General features: G+C 38.2%; 1 protein-coding gene across 1 annotated transcript in view; it reads left to right on the top strand.

The window, feature by feature from the left end:
* COL4A2 (collagen type IV alpha 2 chain) overlaps positions 1 to 15,507 on the top strand; it is a 137,842-nt gene that overhangs the window by 23,599 nt on the left and 98,736 nt on the right. The window lies entirely within an intron of this gene.

Raw genomic sequence — 15,507 nt, 5'->3', positions numbered from 1 at the left:
CGCAGAACGGACTTACCAAATTAAGTCCTTTTTTCTTTCATAGGGGAAAAATAAGGAAAGAAGAAATCATCTCCTAGGAATCTTTTCCCACACACAGACACATTTTTCCACTTCATGGGACAAGAGCAATTTATCAGGACCATTATTTACCTCAGAATAGGTACCCAATTTTTCCAAATATGCTTTTGCATACCGTTTTCTACACTCTTTTAACTTAATGGGTTTTAACACAAAGGTCCAAAATGCTAGAAAATAAATGTTCAATTAAAGCTGATATAGCCTGGTCCATTATTCCCTTTCCTCACTAGCAGATGGCACGAGATGATGTTTCTTTTCTAGGCTATGGAGAAGACTTTGTGCCAGCAGATGTTCTTGAGAAAGGGCTACTTTTCAGATCATATGCTTTCCCTGGAGAAAGTGACAGATTTTGTCCAAGCTCCTGTTGTTGCATGAGCAGTTTTGAGTTCTGACATGCCTGGTTAGCATTTCCATGATAGGAGATTCTAAAGTTACTGGGTTTTGAGTTCTTATGCTATGCTCTCAGCATTACTTAAGATCCAGAGGTGAGGAATTAACACCAAACAGATCAAGTTTCCAGCCTGAGAGCAAGTTGTGAAATTACTGCAGATGGCCTGCTGGTACAAGATTTCTGGTACTGTTTCACAGAGCATCAATAGTCCCAATAAGTTTCAGATAAGTACTTTGCCTTTTGAATGCTTCTCTTTAACTCCTGATCTTTTGAAATTTGCCCCTCATTCATTTCCAGTCTGTGTCCTTTAAACAGATCTTCTTCTAAAAGAGATGATTAAAATTTCGTTGTGTCTTTATAGAGAACCCATGTGTTTATTTATGGTCCCAAGGGAAGACTAAGTTAACCCTGCTGTCATTTCTTGAAGTATTACCAAATGACATTATTTATACTAGATTTAGCTGTAAATCCCTACTTTCAGGGGCAGTGTGTCCCAGAATAGTGCAAAAAGGATGTTTTTCTTTCTATATTTGAGGCATGAATAACATTATAGAGAGACATCTTTCTTTTAAGATCTCAGAGGATAAAAATTTACAGACTAAAATAATGTAAAGATATTTATTTAAATGTCTTTTTGAAAGGGTAAAGGACAGCAGATCAAAAATACTTTATTTAAAAAGCTTTCTTTTTCTATCATTGGAGGTTCTGTAGCTCTTCATTACCTACAGCATTCTCATCCCCACCACTACCAACCCTCCCACCTTTTTTCTGGTAGTTCCCTCCAGTGCTCTGAAACATAGAGGTCTCTCTTTTCTATGACTTCCTTCCTTCAAATTCTCCCTTCACATTTCAGTGATGTAAAACAGCCAAGATAAGAAATAGCTGTCTCTTCCCAGGAGGAAGCTGACGGATATGCAATTCAGAAGGACAATTCCGGTTTTCCTACTGTGTTCCTAGGATGGGGGTGGTGGGGAGTGGAGGAAGTCAGAAGTAAGTTAACCTCACTTTAGCCAGCTATGCCAGCTATTGCCAGCAAAATAGACACAGCAAAGCACGTCAGCATTTTACTGCTCTCCTCCTGAAAGAATAGAATAGTTGAAAAAAGATGAGATATGGAACAGAGGTGGCTAGCTTGTATGTTTGGTCAAAATACAAAACCAAATAATTGTTTGTATAACATAGCCTATTGCTCTTTAAGCATCTAGCATAAACTGTTGTCTTAATTCATGTTTCATCTAGGTCCCTTGTTGCTAGAAAGAGATGACTGGAGAGTTAGACTGTTACCACCATGGGATAATAGTTACATTTGTTGTGGTTTTTTTACAAAGAGAAGCATACTGGGGTTTGGGACTGTAAGAGTTAAAGAAGTATATTTGTGTGGAGGATGAGTGGTTTGTTATTGTGAGATTTTAAGAGTAGCTTTTTGCATTATTTTTATGTTATTGATATATTATTGATGTGGCTTAATGAGGAAAACACAAGAAATAATGTTTTCTTACTTACCTAAATATAATAAAAACAGCAGAAGCAGAAAAAACTTACTTGCCTTGGGATCCTAATTCACATTGTTGCAGGAATTCAGAGGCAAGAATATCACATTTTATGATGGTAAGGAAGTTCCTCAGTAAGCAACAAGAAGCAAGGTTTCCATGATTAAGGGATACAGTTGGATTTAGTGGGACAACTGAGTTCAGGTCAACTTGCTACTTGCAGTGGGAGATTTTTTGGGGATGAATAAGAAAAAGCAAGACATTGAAATGTCATAAGAATTTCTGAGAAATGTGTTACTATAGGTACCCTTTATCTTTCTCAGTAAATAGGAGAAGATAAATCCATAAAGGGTCCTAATTATTACTGTATTAAAATCTTCAAAGGTTCTTTTTGTCATGCCCATAATTTTTGTATCTTTCCTTGCTGCATCAGTGGTGACCTGGACTCAAAATCTGACTTGTGTGTAATAAAGAAGTTTAGGAACACCAATAGGAACAAGCACTCTCCTAAGATACTAAAGCCAGTGTTCTGTGTAGCAGTGGGCAGTGGGAATCACTGATGCCACAAAATAAGGCTTAATGTTAGTGTGACTGTCATCTACTTTAGGAAGTTAACCAAATGACCTGGTGACCTAAGTGTTGTACAGAGAGAAGGAAAGAACATGTGTATGCTTAAGGATGGTAATGGGCAGCGGTCACAAAAGTCCAGGGAAACTGAAACATTATGCTTGAATTATCAGAATAAATGTTCTTCAGTGGACACTGTGTGAACAGGGTAGCACCCTGAGAACTGTAGAGAAATGGTCCAACTGTGCTAGAAGATTATACTTGAGCAGCATCACTACAATTGAAACCAGTTGAAACCAATAAAATTGAAAAGTTAGCAGCTTATCTGGGATCTCTTGCTACTAAGAAGCTTTTCCCTGAGTGGAACCCAATTCATCAGGAAAAACAGAAAAGCAAAGACAAGAAACGAGAAGAAAAGCTATTATGTTTCACAGCTGGAAAATTAATTACACTTGCGTGTGTGAAATACACACTAAGGAAATAAAGTGGATGAGGTTTGGAAGGTTTGAAGTAAATGCCTCCAAGGCTTGTTTTACCAGCTTTCTGATTCAGTAAAAGGATCTGCTGACTAGGGGAACCCTCTTCTTACCTTTCAAGATACAAGAGGGAAGAGACTACAAGTTAAGTAATATAAACAGTGAGTGGGAATTTTTTGTGGACTATTGCTCAGCTTGTGAGATGGAGAAATCAAGTTCTAATTAAGCAACTTGCAGGCACCAAACAGAACTTAGCCCCTCAAAAGCGTGCTTCGTGAGATTCATCTCTGTGAGCAAGAGATGTTGCTGGCAAAGTGTGACCAAGCTCAAAACCTCATTGCTGATGCAGCATGTGTCAGTACTTTTGCCTTTTTATGAAAACCTGCCTTTCAAAAATCAACTGGAATAATTTCTTAGACATCAGAAATGTAGAACATAGACGGAAGGATCTAATGAAACTGTTTTACCAGGCTTTCAGCGGGTGAAGCATTGAGTTTCTTTATAAAATAAATCGTGAGATATTGGTTCTTCCAGAAACTTAATGCGTTTGAGATCTGTTCTGCTCACGAAATATAGTGTAGATATTGACTTTTCCATGATCACAGAAAAGAAAGACTAGACAAATATGTGATTTTTCTGTTACCTTCTGATGCCTGAAGATGAAGCTGTGGTTTTGTGTGGGAGAGCAAAGGGACCCTGGAGAACAGTCTTTATGGTGGTTGAGCCACATGCATAGTAGTGATTCACTAGAGGCTTGATTCCTCAGTCTGCATGGGGAGAACTGTTTTCAACTACTTGCTTTGGAGTTTAGCAGAGTCTTGCATCTTGTGTCAGAGAAAAAACACTGGGTTTTTGTGTTTCAGATCTTAGAAAGGCCAGACCAGTGCCATAATAAGATGGCACTTACTCAAGAGACCAAGAGTTTCATTACTGGTCTCTAATCTGAAGATCTTGTCTGAACAGATGAGATACAATCTGTGATGTTTCAAGGAGGCAAGCAAGGAGATAGAGCTTGGATTTATTGTTGCTTTTGTTCTGTTGAACATGAACATTGCAGCCCCAGGTTATTTCCACACCATTGCTGATAAAGTATTTCTAAGATCCATTATTGGGCTTTGGGCATTCTTTCTCAATGTCATTATATTGAGCTGGCATCACTATGAGGAGTTTCACAGAAAACTGCTCATAGCAAAGTTGATTGCATACATCCAGTCTTCTGATTGCCTCTGGATTTCAAATTCAGAGCTATTCTTCCTGAGTTAGGTGGAGTGTACAGCCCATACATGTTCTGAAAAAAGCATCAGTTACCAGTTTCTGAGACCTTTGAGCTTCATGAGCACTCTGGGGTTTGTTCCAGCTCGTCTAAGAGTCAAGCTCATATCATGAGTCCATCTCATATCATTTCTAATGCGGTCAGCTATAAACGTGCTACTTACTTTTTTCTTGTCTATTTTCTACTCCTTACTGCCAAGACATGAGCATTTCTGAATTTTGCAGATGTGTTTGCAAAATGACAAACATGTAATGAAAAAGGATGCGAAAGACAAGCCAGATGACATCCCTTAGGTCAGTTTAAAGCTTGATATTTGGTTGTTTATAATCTCAGTATGTTAGTTGTTTGTACTATGATAAGAGCATTTTTGGTGTGGAGATGGAGCTACAAGACTTATTGCAGCAATGCAGACAGTGTTTGTCTGTTGGTAGGGAAGTGGACCGGAAGGCAGGAAGATCTGGGTCCTAGACCAAGCTGAACCAGTGACTCATCAGACTCTGGGAAAGTGCATTTAACCCAGTTCTGCAACATTGCAGAAATCAGCTCAGCTGCCAAACTGAACCAGAGCATGTTTTAAGTCACAAGTCAGTGGTAATATGGGAAAGATGAACCCCTTTTTTAATTGAGTAAATAAATGTAATTTCTGTATTACCATCTCCTGAGCCAATGTTTCACAGTATGACTGTGGTAATGTTCTTGTATAGTCAAGGGGATATTTTGAAGGAAGTGAAACCTCCCCTCATTCCCCCTTCCCAAAAACCAAAAAATCTCCCCCCCAAAAAACAAAACAAAAATCCAAAAAACAAACAAACCTTCCCACTCTTCCCATTAAAATTGTGTGGAAACAGATATGAAGGATGAAGAAATAGCCAAAAAATAAACTTTCATTTATTTTTTAGGATACAGGATAACAATTCAGTCATTCCAGGTTTCCGATTTTGTAATCTACAAATACAACTATATTATATTGAGATAGAGATTTTGACCCCTAACTAGGTAACTAACTGAAAGAGCTTTTTTGGCAGAAGGAAGAAAGATATGTGAGTTTTATGAACAAATGTTTTAAGACATTTTGCTAATCAAAAGTATATAGGTGAGAAAAGAGATTATTGATGATAGTTGACTACCAGTTTTTATATCCACAAGAAAGACATTGATCTTTTCTTTCTGAATACATTCTTCTCTATGTTAAATTTTCTTCCTTAGCCTCATTGCAAATAGCAAAACTTTCACAGATGTCTGCATATAGTCCTGATATGTCAGATCCTCTACTGTAGCTTCTTTATTTGCTAAACTTGTACCCAAGGCTTTCACCACTGGCAACACTGATCACCTTGGAGCAGAGGCAGTGAGGCTCAGGGAGGAGGTTAAGTTTTGCAATCAAAAGTGGAAAGTGAAATGGTCAGTAAAAAAGTTAGTTCTCATGGGCTTTTTCTTGGCTGAAATAGAAAGGAAATGGTGGGTGAAGCATCTGACCAAGCAGTTAGCAGTAAACACTTCCATCATCAAATGCAATTCTTTTTCCAGTTTGCAAATCTCTTACCCATTCTTCTTACTTTTAAGGAAATATCAGTCCAGTCCCAAGAAGCAGTTCTGAAAAATTGCATAGCAAATTTCCACATTTAATATTTCCACTACAGTCATTTGTCTAACAGCCAACTCTGAAAATTGAGCCAGGGCTGTAAAACATTATACTGGACTGGACTTACCCATCAGCATGTATGATAAATGCAGTGTCAGCTAATCTGTGCCATTACTGATAAACCTGAGCAAATCCATTCCTTCCAAATCATGCTGTCAGGAATAGTTCCATACTTCCAGTTCTTGGCAGATATTTCTAATTGCAATTTATGTAATTCTGTTCAGCTTTCTTGCTTTCTTTATTGTATCTGATTCTGCAGACACAAAATTTTAAAAGGCCATTGAAAACCATTGCCAACTGCATCCCTCCCAAGGGAAAAAATAATTCCCAGGATCTCATAAGCATTCACTTCAGAACCAGATCAGCATGTCTGAGCCATGTCTGAACCATGACTGTAAACAGAACAATGTCTGTAAACAGTAATCAGAGGAAAACAAAGTTAAGTAATTCAATTGATAAAAGCAGTTCATACACAATCAAATGTTTTTAAATAACTACAGAAAGACATGAAACAGGAATAAAATCTCAATGGTTATGCTTTTGGGAAACCTTGGAACCATTGCACTGCACTGAGAGAGACACAGATGCTGCAGCCATGCAAGGACCTGGTTTCTGTCACTTCCCTCCCCACGAGTAGAGCTAATGCAATTGCACTGCTGCTGGTTCAAAAGTAGAAAAAAACTTTCCTACACTGGCAGGTTGGTTTGTTCTTAGTGTAATAGACACAGATGAGTTTTCAGAAATACTGGTTGCCTATCTGAAGTATGATTAGCAACCTTTAAGGTTTACCAGTCACAAAGAATAATATGTTCTTAAGTTTCCTGAGTCTGCCAATTTACGTAGGTGAGTAAACTAGACAGGTCAAATAACTGGCGTGGTTTATAAATAGACTAAAAAAAATCTCCATATATAGACTAGTATCCAGACTTTCTATTGTTTCAAGCAAATGATATCATTATTTGGATGTCTTTCTAAAACTGAAAATGACTAGACTTAGGAAACCAGAAGTAGAGTTAAATATAGAAATTGCTACTTTAATAAGTGAATGCTGTGTTTCACTATTATGCTACTACTATGTGAACAAATGTCTTTCTGTTCTTAGGGATGGGAAAGGAGGTTTTATTCCAGTAATATAAGATATTGCACAAAAGCCAAATTCAGATTAAGAGTTGATAGTGTCTTTGACTTCATTCCTTTATGGAAAATATTCTAGTATCTAGTATTAGCACATACCAAGATAACACTGTCCACTAACTTGCACGTTTCATAAGCCTTGGGCAGATCAAATACAAAATGCACAGTGGTTTGCATAAATAAGATATTAGAATAAAAATTAAAAGAGAAACAATCTTGCTTTTCAGTGTCACAGCCTCCCTAACAAGTGATTACGTCTACTTTGGCAAGTCACAAAAAAATTACAGAATTAAGTCAAAGGACTTTTTTCATTGCTGATAACTAGAGAACACTTCTTCTGACTTCTGTAATTCTTTTTCTGTTTTTGAAATCACCTAAGTAACTTCTGTAGGGATGCATTAAATTTCTAGGGATGGGGTGTTGAGGAAAAGGATTCATGTTAAGATGTCTCAGCACTCAGTCTAAAGACCACCATCCTTTTAGATGAGGACTGCCATGTTGAATGTTAGATGAGAGTCTGTTGTCTCGTAAGAAAAGATAATAGTGAAATAATATGCATCTCTAAAGGTATGGATTTATAAAGATGGAATTGAGTTCAATAGGATATCAAATTTTTGTTTACCAATACTCCAGCTACTGCTGCATCCTTTATCTTTCTCTCAGGTTTAGCTAAAAATCTCATTTGAACAAAGAATCAGGTGACATGAACTCACCTAAATTTAGGCATCTACATACTCAGGAGATGTCTGAGTTCTTAGTATAATCAAGGAAGCCAATGGGTTTGCCTTAACTAATAGTAATAATTAATGTAGGTATCTTTGCTTACCTTTATTAATAAATTTCCAGCTTCAGAGTCTTACTAGGCTTATACCTGTGGGGTGTTTTTTTTCTGCAGGCAAACCCAATTCTGGCCTTGGTAAAACAGAGCAACACTTTTATTCCCTTTTTGTAATCATGGTGGGCCGTAGGTGTTGGTTCATGGCTATGTAATATTTGCCCCTTTGTAAGATATAAGAGATGTTTTTAACCATGGTTGCACACCCTCCGAAGAGCTTAGTTACGCTGCAGCATGCATTTCCTCCTGCTACCATATATTCAAGCCTTAGCTGATGACTAAGAAAAAATTTGTCATTTCTTTAGACAGGTAAGTTACCTGTCTCAAATATGCAAGTACCAGATGATGTTTTTCTTCCTTTCTAGATGCAATTTTGTTCCAGAAAAAGCATTCTGCATCTTAACCCTCCTTTATTAGCTCCTGAAAGCTGGAGCACTTTTGTGCAGAGACCTGGGGCAGCCTTTTAGGATTCCCTTTCCCATGGCATTACAGATTCTTCAAAAATAAGCAGGAGGGCTATTTATTTTTCTATAGAGGTGACCTTTTTTTATTGTTTGACATTTTAAAGTGTTTTAACTGAGTTTTCCTATCTTATGTTCTAGTCTCTTTCATAGCATAACATATAATCATCTCTGTGACAGAAAAAAAAGGAAAAATATGGCTGAATCCAACTTCTTTACCTGCAAAATATGAGACTTCCATTCTCAGACCTCTTGACAGAAAACTATGTCACTACAAATACTGCTTGCTTCAAAATGTGCAAATAAACTCATGTTGGACAACTAGGCAAGACTTCTGCCTGGACAGTTATTCAAATATCTCTGCTTTGTAAATAGGCAACTTTTAAGCATTACTCTTTGCCTGGTCTCTTAAAGACCTTTTTTATTTCTTTTAATGCCTACTATATCACAGCAACTCTTTCTGGATTTTGTCTGGTTTTCTGGGTAAATATGTGTTTGGATGAAAGCCACAAAATTAGAAATGATTTTATGAAAATGTGATGGATAAGTTCACACTGTATCATATCTGGCTTCTGCCATTGTTCTAAGGTAGTGTCTCCAGACGGCAGCAGGACAAATTTTTAATTTGAAGAGGGGCAGTAAATAGTACCTCAAATAAAGTGAACATGTGGAGCTGTGAAGTTTCACTTTGAAATGAAACTATGCAGCCTTCAAATCAAGGCTGCATGCCAGAAGGTTCATATAATCAAGAGTCACAAGCAAGTCCATAAGAGGAAAGTCTTTTATAACTTCATTTTGGAGAGATACAGAATTCATGTTTCCCATCTCTGGTTCCAGCATACTTGCTGAGACACACTTGAGAAGACAAGTTTCCATCTGTTGGGGTCTTCTCAGCATTGGAGACTTTAAATTTTTGCCTTTCTTTCCTCACCCCAGACATCAAAGGCATCCCAGTCCCTGGGAGCAGTAGTGCCTTTGGGTGCTTCTCCTTTGTTGACAATCCCATACTCATCAGGAGTCAGAGCTGAAGCAAGCCACTTGCTTTCTTGGCATCCTGATTCCCAGTTTTCTTGATACACTACGTAAGGGGAAGATGGCACGTGAAACTTTACACCGGTTTATAATACATAATTGATTGCCACAAGTATAGCTCTTCTCATTGCATTGGGAAGGCTCCATTAGTGGTTAGGAGGCCAGCTCTCTTCATACAGCTGTGGTATCTTTGTGTTCTTCCTGGGACCAGTTTCCTCCTCCGGATTTTTTTCATTGAAGGATAGGTAAATACATGGCTCCCCCTACTTTTGGTGGGGAGCATAAACATTCATAAGATTTTGAGGTCACGCACTAAATTATTCTAGTTGCCATGCATCCAGTCTGGAAAAGGTTCTGGCTCCTATTCAAATATGAAAGAATTAGTTCTTAGCGAAATAATTCTCAGAACAGTTGGAGAGAGGATCCACACCCACATCTTTTCCTTCCTCTCTGACTGTGCCAATTATCTCTCCCTTTCCCTGGACAATTAAGGTCTTCACAGTGGTCTTACTGTCCCATGCACTAATAGCTACTGGGCTGTTAGCAGGCAGCTTCAGATGGCTGATTCCACTTTTGGCATTGTACCTCTGAGGAGAGACAAAGCCTGTTCCTGGGCAATCCAGACCTTCTCTGCTGACAGCATTCTCAATACTTGTTTTGAGTGGTTGTTTATACATATTTCTAGAGAAATAAGTTTGGCAACAGGCAGCAAATGTTTTCAGCTCTTAAAGGAGTAAAATATTGAGTTTGAGCAAAGGCAACTGTGCTATATCACATTTGAATCTGATGAAATTCTTCTCTGTCTGGTGATGATCAGCAGTAGGAGTACTCTGTCACACTCCTACTCTATTTTTTCTTCTTTCTTTCAAAGGAAGCAAAAAATTAATGTTTCTAATTTAGGACTGTATAAACCAAATTTGAAATTAATGTCTATATCAACAGCTGAAGGTCGAATGTGAAAGCAGAGGTTCAGACTGGAGGTGTGGCCTGGTCTGGTCTCCCTAGCGCTGGCACAGAGGGGTGACTCTCCAGCATGCCAGGAATTCCCTCGGGACTTCCCGGGAGAAGCGTCACTTAAAGCATCTGAATGTGCTGCTCCAAGGTGCTGTTCATTGCCCCACTGCAGAGGCAGGCAGTGTGTCATGTCACCACCTCCAGTCCTAATGCAGTGTTTCAGCAAGCTCCTAAAACCTTCTAAAACACGTCTTGGTGAAACTTGGGTGAACAGAATGGGGCTGGTGAGCACAGAAGTTAATGCACAGCTACAACGTACACAATGTTATCAAAGAAGATGTCGGTGTATGGAGTCTTTGATTCCAAGTTGCAATATTTTCATTATAATTTCCGTAATTATTTTTTGAGCTGTATGTAAGGAAATGGCTTATATTTCCTGGTCTTTCTGTACTCACAGAACTGTACTTTGAGGTCTGTCTCTGGTTGCTTTTGTTCTTTGTTAGAATACCAGCCCTTGAAGTGGAGGTACTTGAATGGACATGCAGAAATGACAACTACTCAAATGTGGCCAAGATTAGCAACAACTAAATCATTAATGTGTGGAAATGTTTAAAGAAATATGCATATATGTTTCTGGGTTTATTAAAAGTTTGGCTGAAGGAAACTGCATTTAAGTTGTGTGGTTTTGGCTGAAGATTTGTAAGTACAGAAATAATATTGTTTGGAGACAAAAAAGATGAGAAAGTAAGAGAGCAGAAAAAGTTTTGTGTTGGGACACCATATTTTATGCTTGCTATATATAAAAATATGAAATATTTACACTAGGCAAATATGCAAGCTTTACAAACATAGGTGGCACTTACTTACATGTTTTCTCTTGCTTTTGTTTGAGTAGTGTTCATATTCCTTGAACATGATGAATATATTCATCTCAGCACTGTGGCTGGGTAAGCCAGCTCTGGAGGTGCCTGGCTTTGAACAGTATGACGTGAGCAGTGTTAGATGTAAGTTAAAATTTCCTGATTAAAGAAAACACCTCTAAGAACCTAGTATTTCTTTATTTGGCAAAATAACATATCACTGTTTTTATTAGTAATAATTCACAACTACATCACTGCAAGAAACACTGAAATACAATTCTATATCTTCTTGTTGTTAACATTTGTACAAAATCACTGTAAGAAATCTGATGAATTACACGAAAGGGATATTAAATTGCAATTCTACTGCCTTGGCTCCTGCAGTTGGTATTTTGGTATTCAAAAGTAAGCCTGTCCTTCCTTATAAGCTTATCCCTTCTTACCCCACCTTCCCACAGGGACATGCCTGGTCAAGGGACCTGTGGTCTCTCCCCATGGGGGCTCCCAGTGGGCTTATGCTCACAAGTCAGCAGCACTGCTGCCTGCAGATGTCCCTGCTCTTGCTCTTAGTATATCCTCACTAACTTAATTCTTCACCTAACTTGATGCCTCTTCGTCTTTTGTTTTGGTTTTTTTTTCCAAGTTTTTACCACCCTTGCACTACCATTTCCCTGCTTATACTCTTCCCAAATAAACAACCTACTCTTGATTTGTTTTCCCTCATTGGTCCCATTTTTTTTACACTCAAAAGTTAGTGTTTCTGACAGTATTACCTAGGCAATATTTTCTCTAAGATGATATTACCATTAGAGTTGGCTGAATGTGACATCCTTGCCTCCAAGGGCTGCCTTTTGAATCTGTGGGTCTCATTGGGAACATTAATGTTACACATTTCTGGACAGAATTACCATACTTTACTCTTGATTCTCCAACCTAATTCTAATTAAGCAACACCTCACCTTATGCACAGAAAGCTTGCACACCAGTGCAATGGTATGGCTCATGTTTGCACATACGTCTGCTCTTAAATAGTTTTCTTCACACTCAGTGTTCCCTTCAAAGGGTATAGCTCCCTGTGAGGGTGAGACTTGGACACAGCACAGGATTCATCTCATGTGAAGCTGGACATCTGCTCTGTAGACACCTCTCAACCAGTTACCCTGTTCTACATCTCTAATCCCCTTACCCTTCTATGATGAGATTTAGCTCTGGTATCTGAAATAGATCTGATGAGATTCTCTGGAATCAGCAGAGCTGATGTTGTGCCTATATTGCATAAATCTTAAATTAGATCCTGTAAACCCCATTTCTAAACTCTGCTTAGACTCTGGATTTCTTAGAGATTAGTGGGATTATGAATCATCCAAAACATGAGAAAGACTTGGAACTGAAAGCCTTCTCAGCAGATACCGTAATTGAGGGCCAGTTCTTCCAGGTTTATTACACAAATCCTAGAACATCATTCTGGTGTAGGCACACTTTTCTTCATTTAACTGTATACTGAGCAAATCAGGAGATTCATCTCCCCATCCTTGCACTTTAATTCAGGGGTGAATGTCTCTATGTAAGCTAGTCACCTCCACCCACCTTCGTGGTTGAGAGAAAGCAGTAGGAACTTTCTGGGAGAGATGCAGTTGGTCAGTTTAAGTGCCAGTATAAAGATGGGATTAATTATGTCCTAGATCTGACTGTTTTTGCCACTGAACAAAAAGGCTCCTGCTCAGATCAAAACAACCACATTGGGTTGTCACCATTAGTGTTATGTTCCCAGAAATCTGTTTTTCTCAGGACATGAATAGTTGAGCACTTCAAACATTGTCCATTGCTAAATTTGAAACTTTCCGGCTTTTTGCATCCTACATATTGACTAATATATGTCCATTTGATTTCCCTTCATCTCAATTGTATGCCCATGGGTATAACTGTTTTTAACAAAATTCTACAAGGATCCTTAACAGACTTACTTTTGAACGTTAACAAGTTTGTAAACCATAATGTTTTAGACTGTAACTCGCAATAATGTAAGATCAAAGAACAGTGCAGTGATCATCAAGAAATTATAAATATTCTAGATAGTGGAAGATAGTAGAAAATACTGCATATGACTAAAAGTTCCCAGAGTCATTCCACTAGTAGTTGAAAAATGAAGAGGTGGAGATTAGGTAATAAGGAAAGCCCAAGTATAATCAAGAAGAGGTATATTACTGCTGGTCTCAAATGCTTTTCCATTATGTTCCCTACCTTTGGATTCCAGATTTTTCTTTTCATTATCTGCAGAATCTGTGTGCATAAAAGGATACAAAATGAGAAAATAATGAAAAAAAATAGCTTCCTAAAATTGTGGAAGAAAACAATTGTGTCCCCATATTAGTTGCTGGTATTGTTACAGCATGCAAATTAAAATATTGGATGGTGGGTAGTACACAAACAATAGACCTTGAACTTCCATTTGAAATAAGCATTAGCAGCCTCCTCCATTTTTTTCTTACAAGTGCACGAATATCTTACCATAATTCTGATTCCTTTTATATATTCTCCTTGTTAACAGTTTACTAAATTTTGAGTCACTCTGCTAATTAAAGAAATAAACATATTGTTCTCATTTTTTTTTCTCAGTAGGCAAAACTGAAAACTCACATGATCAAATTACTGTATCTGTCTGTTACTCTTCTACTGGGATATGCTGTTGTTTATTGTAGCCGTGGAAAGGGGTTTTAACCCTTTAAGTGTGGCGGAAATAAGATGCACAGCTACATGGTCATTTTTCATGATAGGAAAGAGAGAGAGACCAGTTTATTCAGGAACACACTTGGTTTTATAGCATGACTTGTAATTCCAAGAGGAGAAAAAAGATGATTGGTTCAGAGAGAAGACACCCCATTTTCAGGGCCTGGTCACCTACCACAACAGGTGTTCTATCTTTGTTATTAATTTCTTTTTATTTTAACCAAGTTGTCACCTTGAGAAAATTCTCCCTAGCCTTGAGCTGGACCAGCTTATCAGCTGGGAACAGAGCTGAGAAGCTCCGGCCTGGAATATTTTTCAGGCTGTAATTTTCTTGCTTTCTCAATATATGTACCTACAGTTTATAGCACCAACAAAAACAGCTTCTAAAAGTTCAAAATTGATTGTTACCAATGGCAGCACTACATTGCACAGTGCTCCTTGAAGTATACCCACATCCTCCAGGGGAATACGATCACCCAGTCCATACATCTGCATGGCATCCATAAAAATTAATGGAACTATACTCAATTTCAGAAAAGAAACTGTGGGGGAAACTCTGTAAAATGAAGGATACTGAGCAAAAAATGTTCATTTCATCTGCAAGTAGGTTAATAAGAAATAAACTCCATGGAAATAGTGAATTTATGATCATCCAGATATTTAACTAAAAAATGGACCAAGCTGAGAAAACTGCTGGAGTTTATAAAATTGTCTTGATTCAATATTTCCTCTAAACAATGGTTTAAACATAAAGCAGAATTCATAACATGACATAGAACTCTACTACATCCATGAAATAATTTACTGAATAAAAGACCTAAGCTATAAATAGGTCAGGGCATGGTTTCAGTTTGGTGGACTGCTTTTATCAGTATGAAAACTCTACCTCTTCAATGAAACATGAGAATTAAATATAAAGCTGAAACAAAAGTGTTTTAGTATATAAAAGTACTTAAGATACAGACATGAACCTTCTCATTACAAGCATAAAACCTTGATTTGGGAACTTTTTACTGCTGTATGTTGTAAGATTAAGAGCCTGCTATACAAATATGACCAAAGCAAGACTTAGGCAATGCTTGGTACCTGCTCCATACCTTTCATTCATTTGACTGCCAGGGAGGTATCCAAATCCCAGAGCTGTGTTTTCAGGTAGCGTAAGGGCAGAAATGGATACCTGAGAAATGTGACTGAAAAACCTCAGTTGTTGAGTAGAGGATTGCTTAGAACCACATGGAAAATTCTAAGGATGGCAGCTTTGGTCCCCTCTCTGTGTTTTAGCTCTTTAAGTCAGCCCTAGAGGCAGGAGTGGCAGCATCATTGCTGTCTCTATTTATGAACAGCATAGCAGTTCAGAGCAATCATCCTGTTTTGCAGCTTGTTTATACCCCTTTCACCTCCCTTTCAGGAGATGTTGGGCTCAAGCTGTGAAGGAGGTGGAAAAGTGAAGGCACTGCTTGCTTTAGCCAAGAGAGGGGCAGGACATGGAGCCTGACTCTGTACCCTACAGCTGGGTTGCCTTGAGGTTTCATTTGAGGAGCAGTGCATGTGAAGTGCCCTGAATGAGGCACTCTGGTTTCCTGTAGC

Source organism: Sturnus vulgaris, chromosome 2 (genome assembly GCF_052056855.1).
Source record: "Sturnus vulgaris isolate bStuVul1 chromosome 2, bStuVul1.hap1, whole genome shotgun sequence".
NCBI classification, from domain to species: domain Eukaryota; kingdom Metazoa; phylum Chordata; class Aves; order Passeriformes; family Sturnidae; genus Sturnus; species Sturnus vulgaris.
This window is presented reverse-complemented; position numbering and strand designations above follow the sequence as displayed.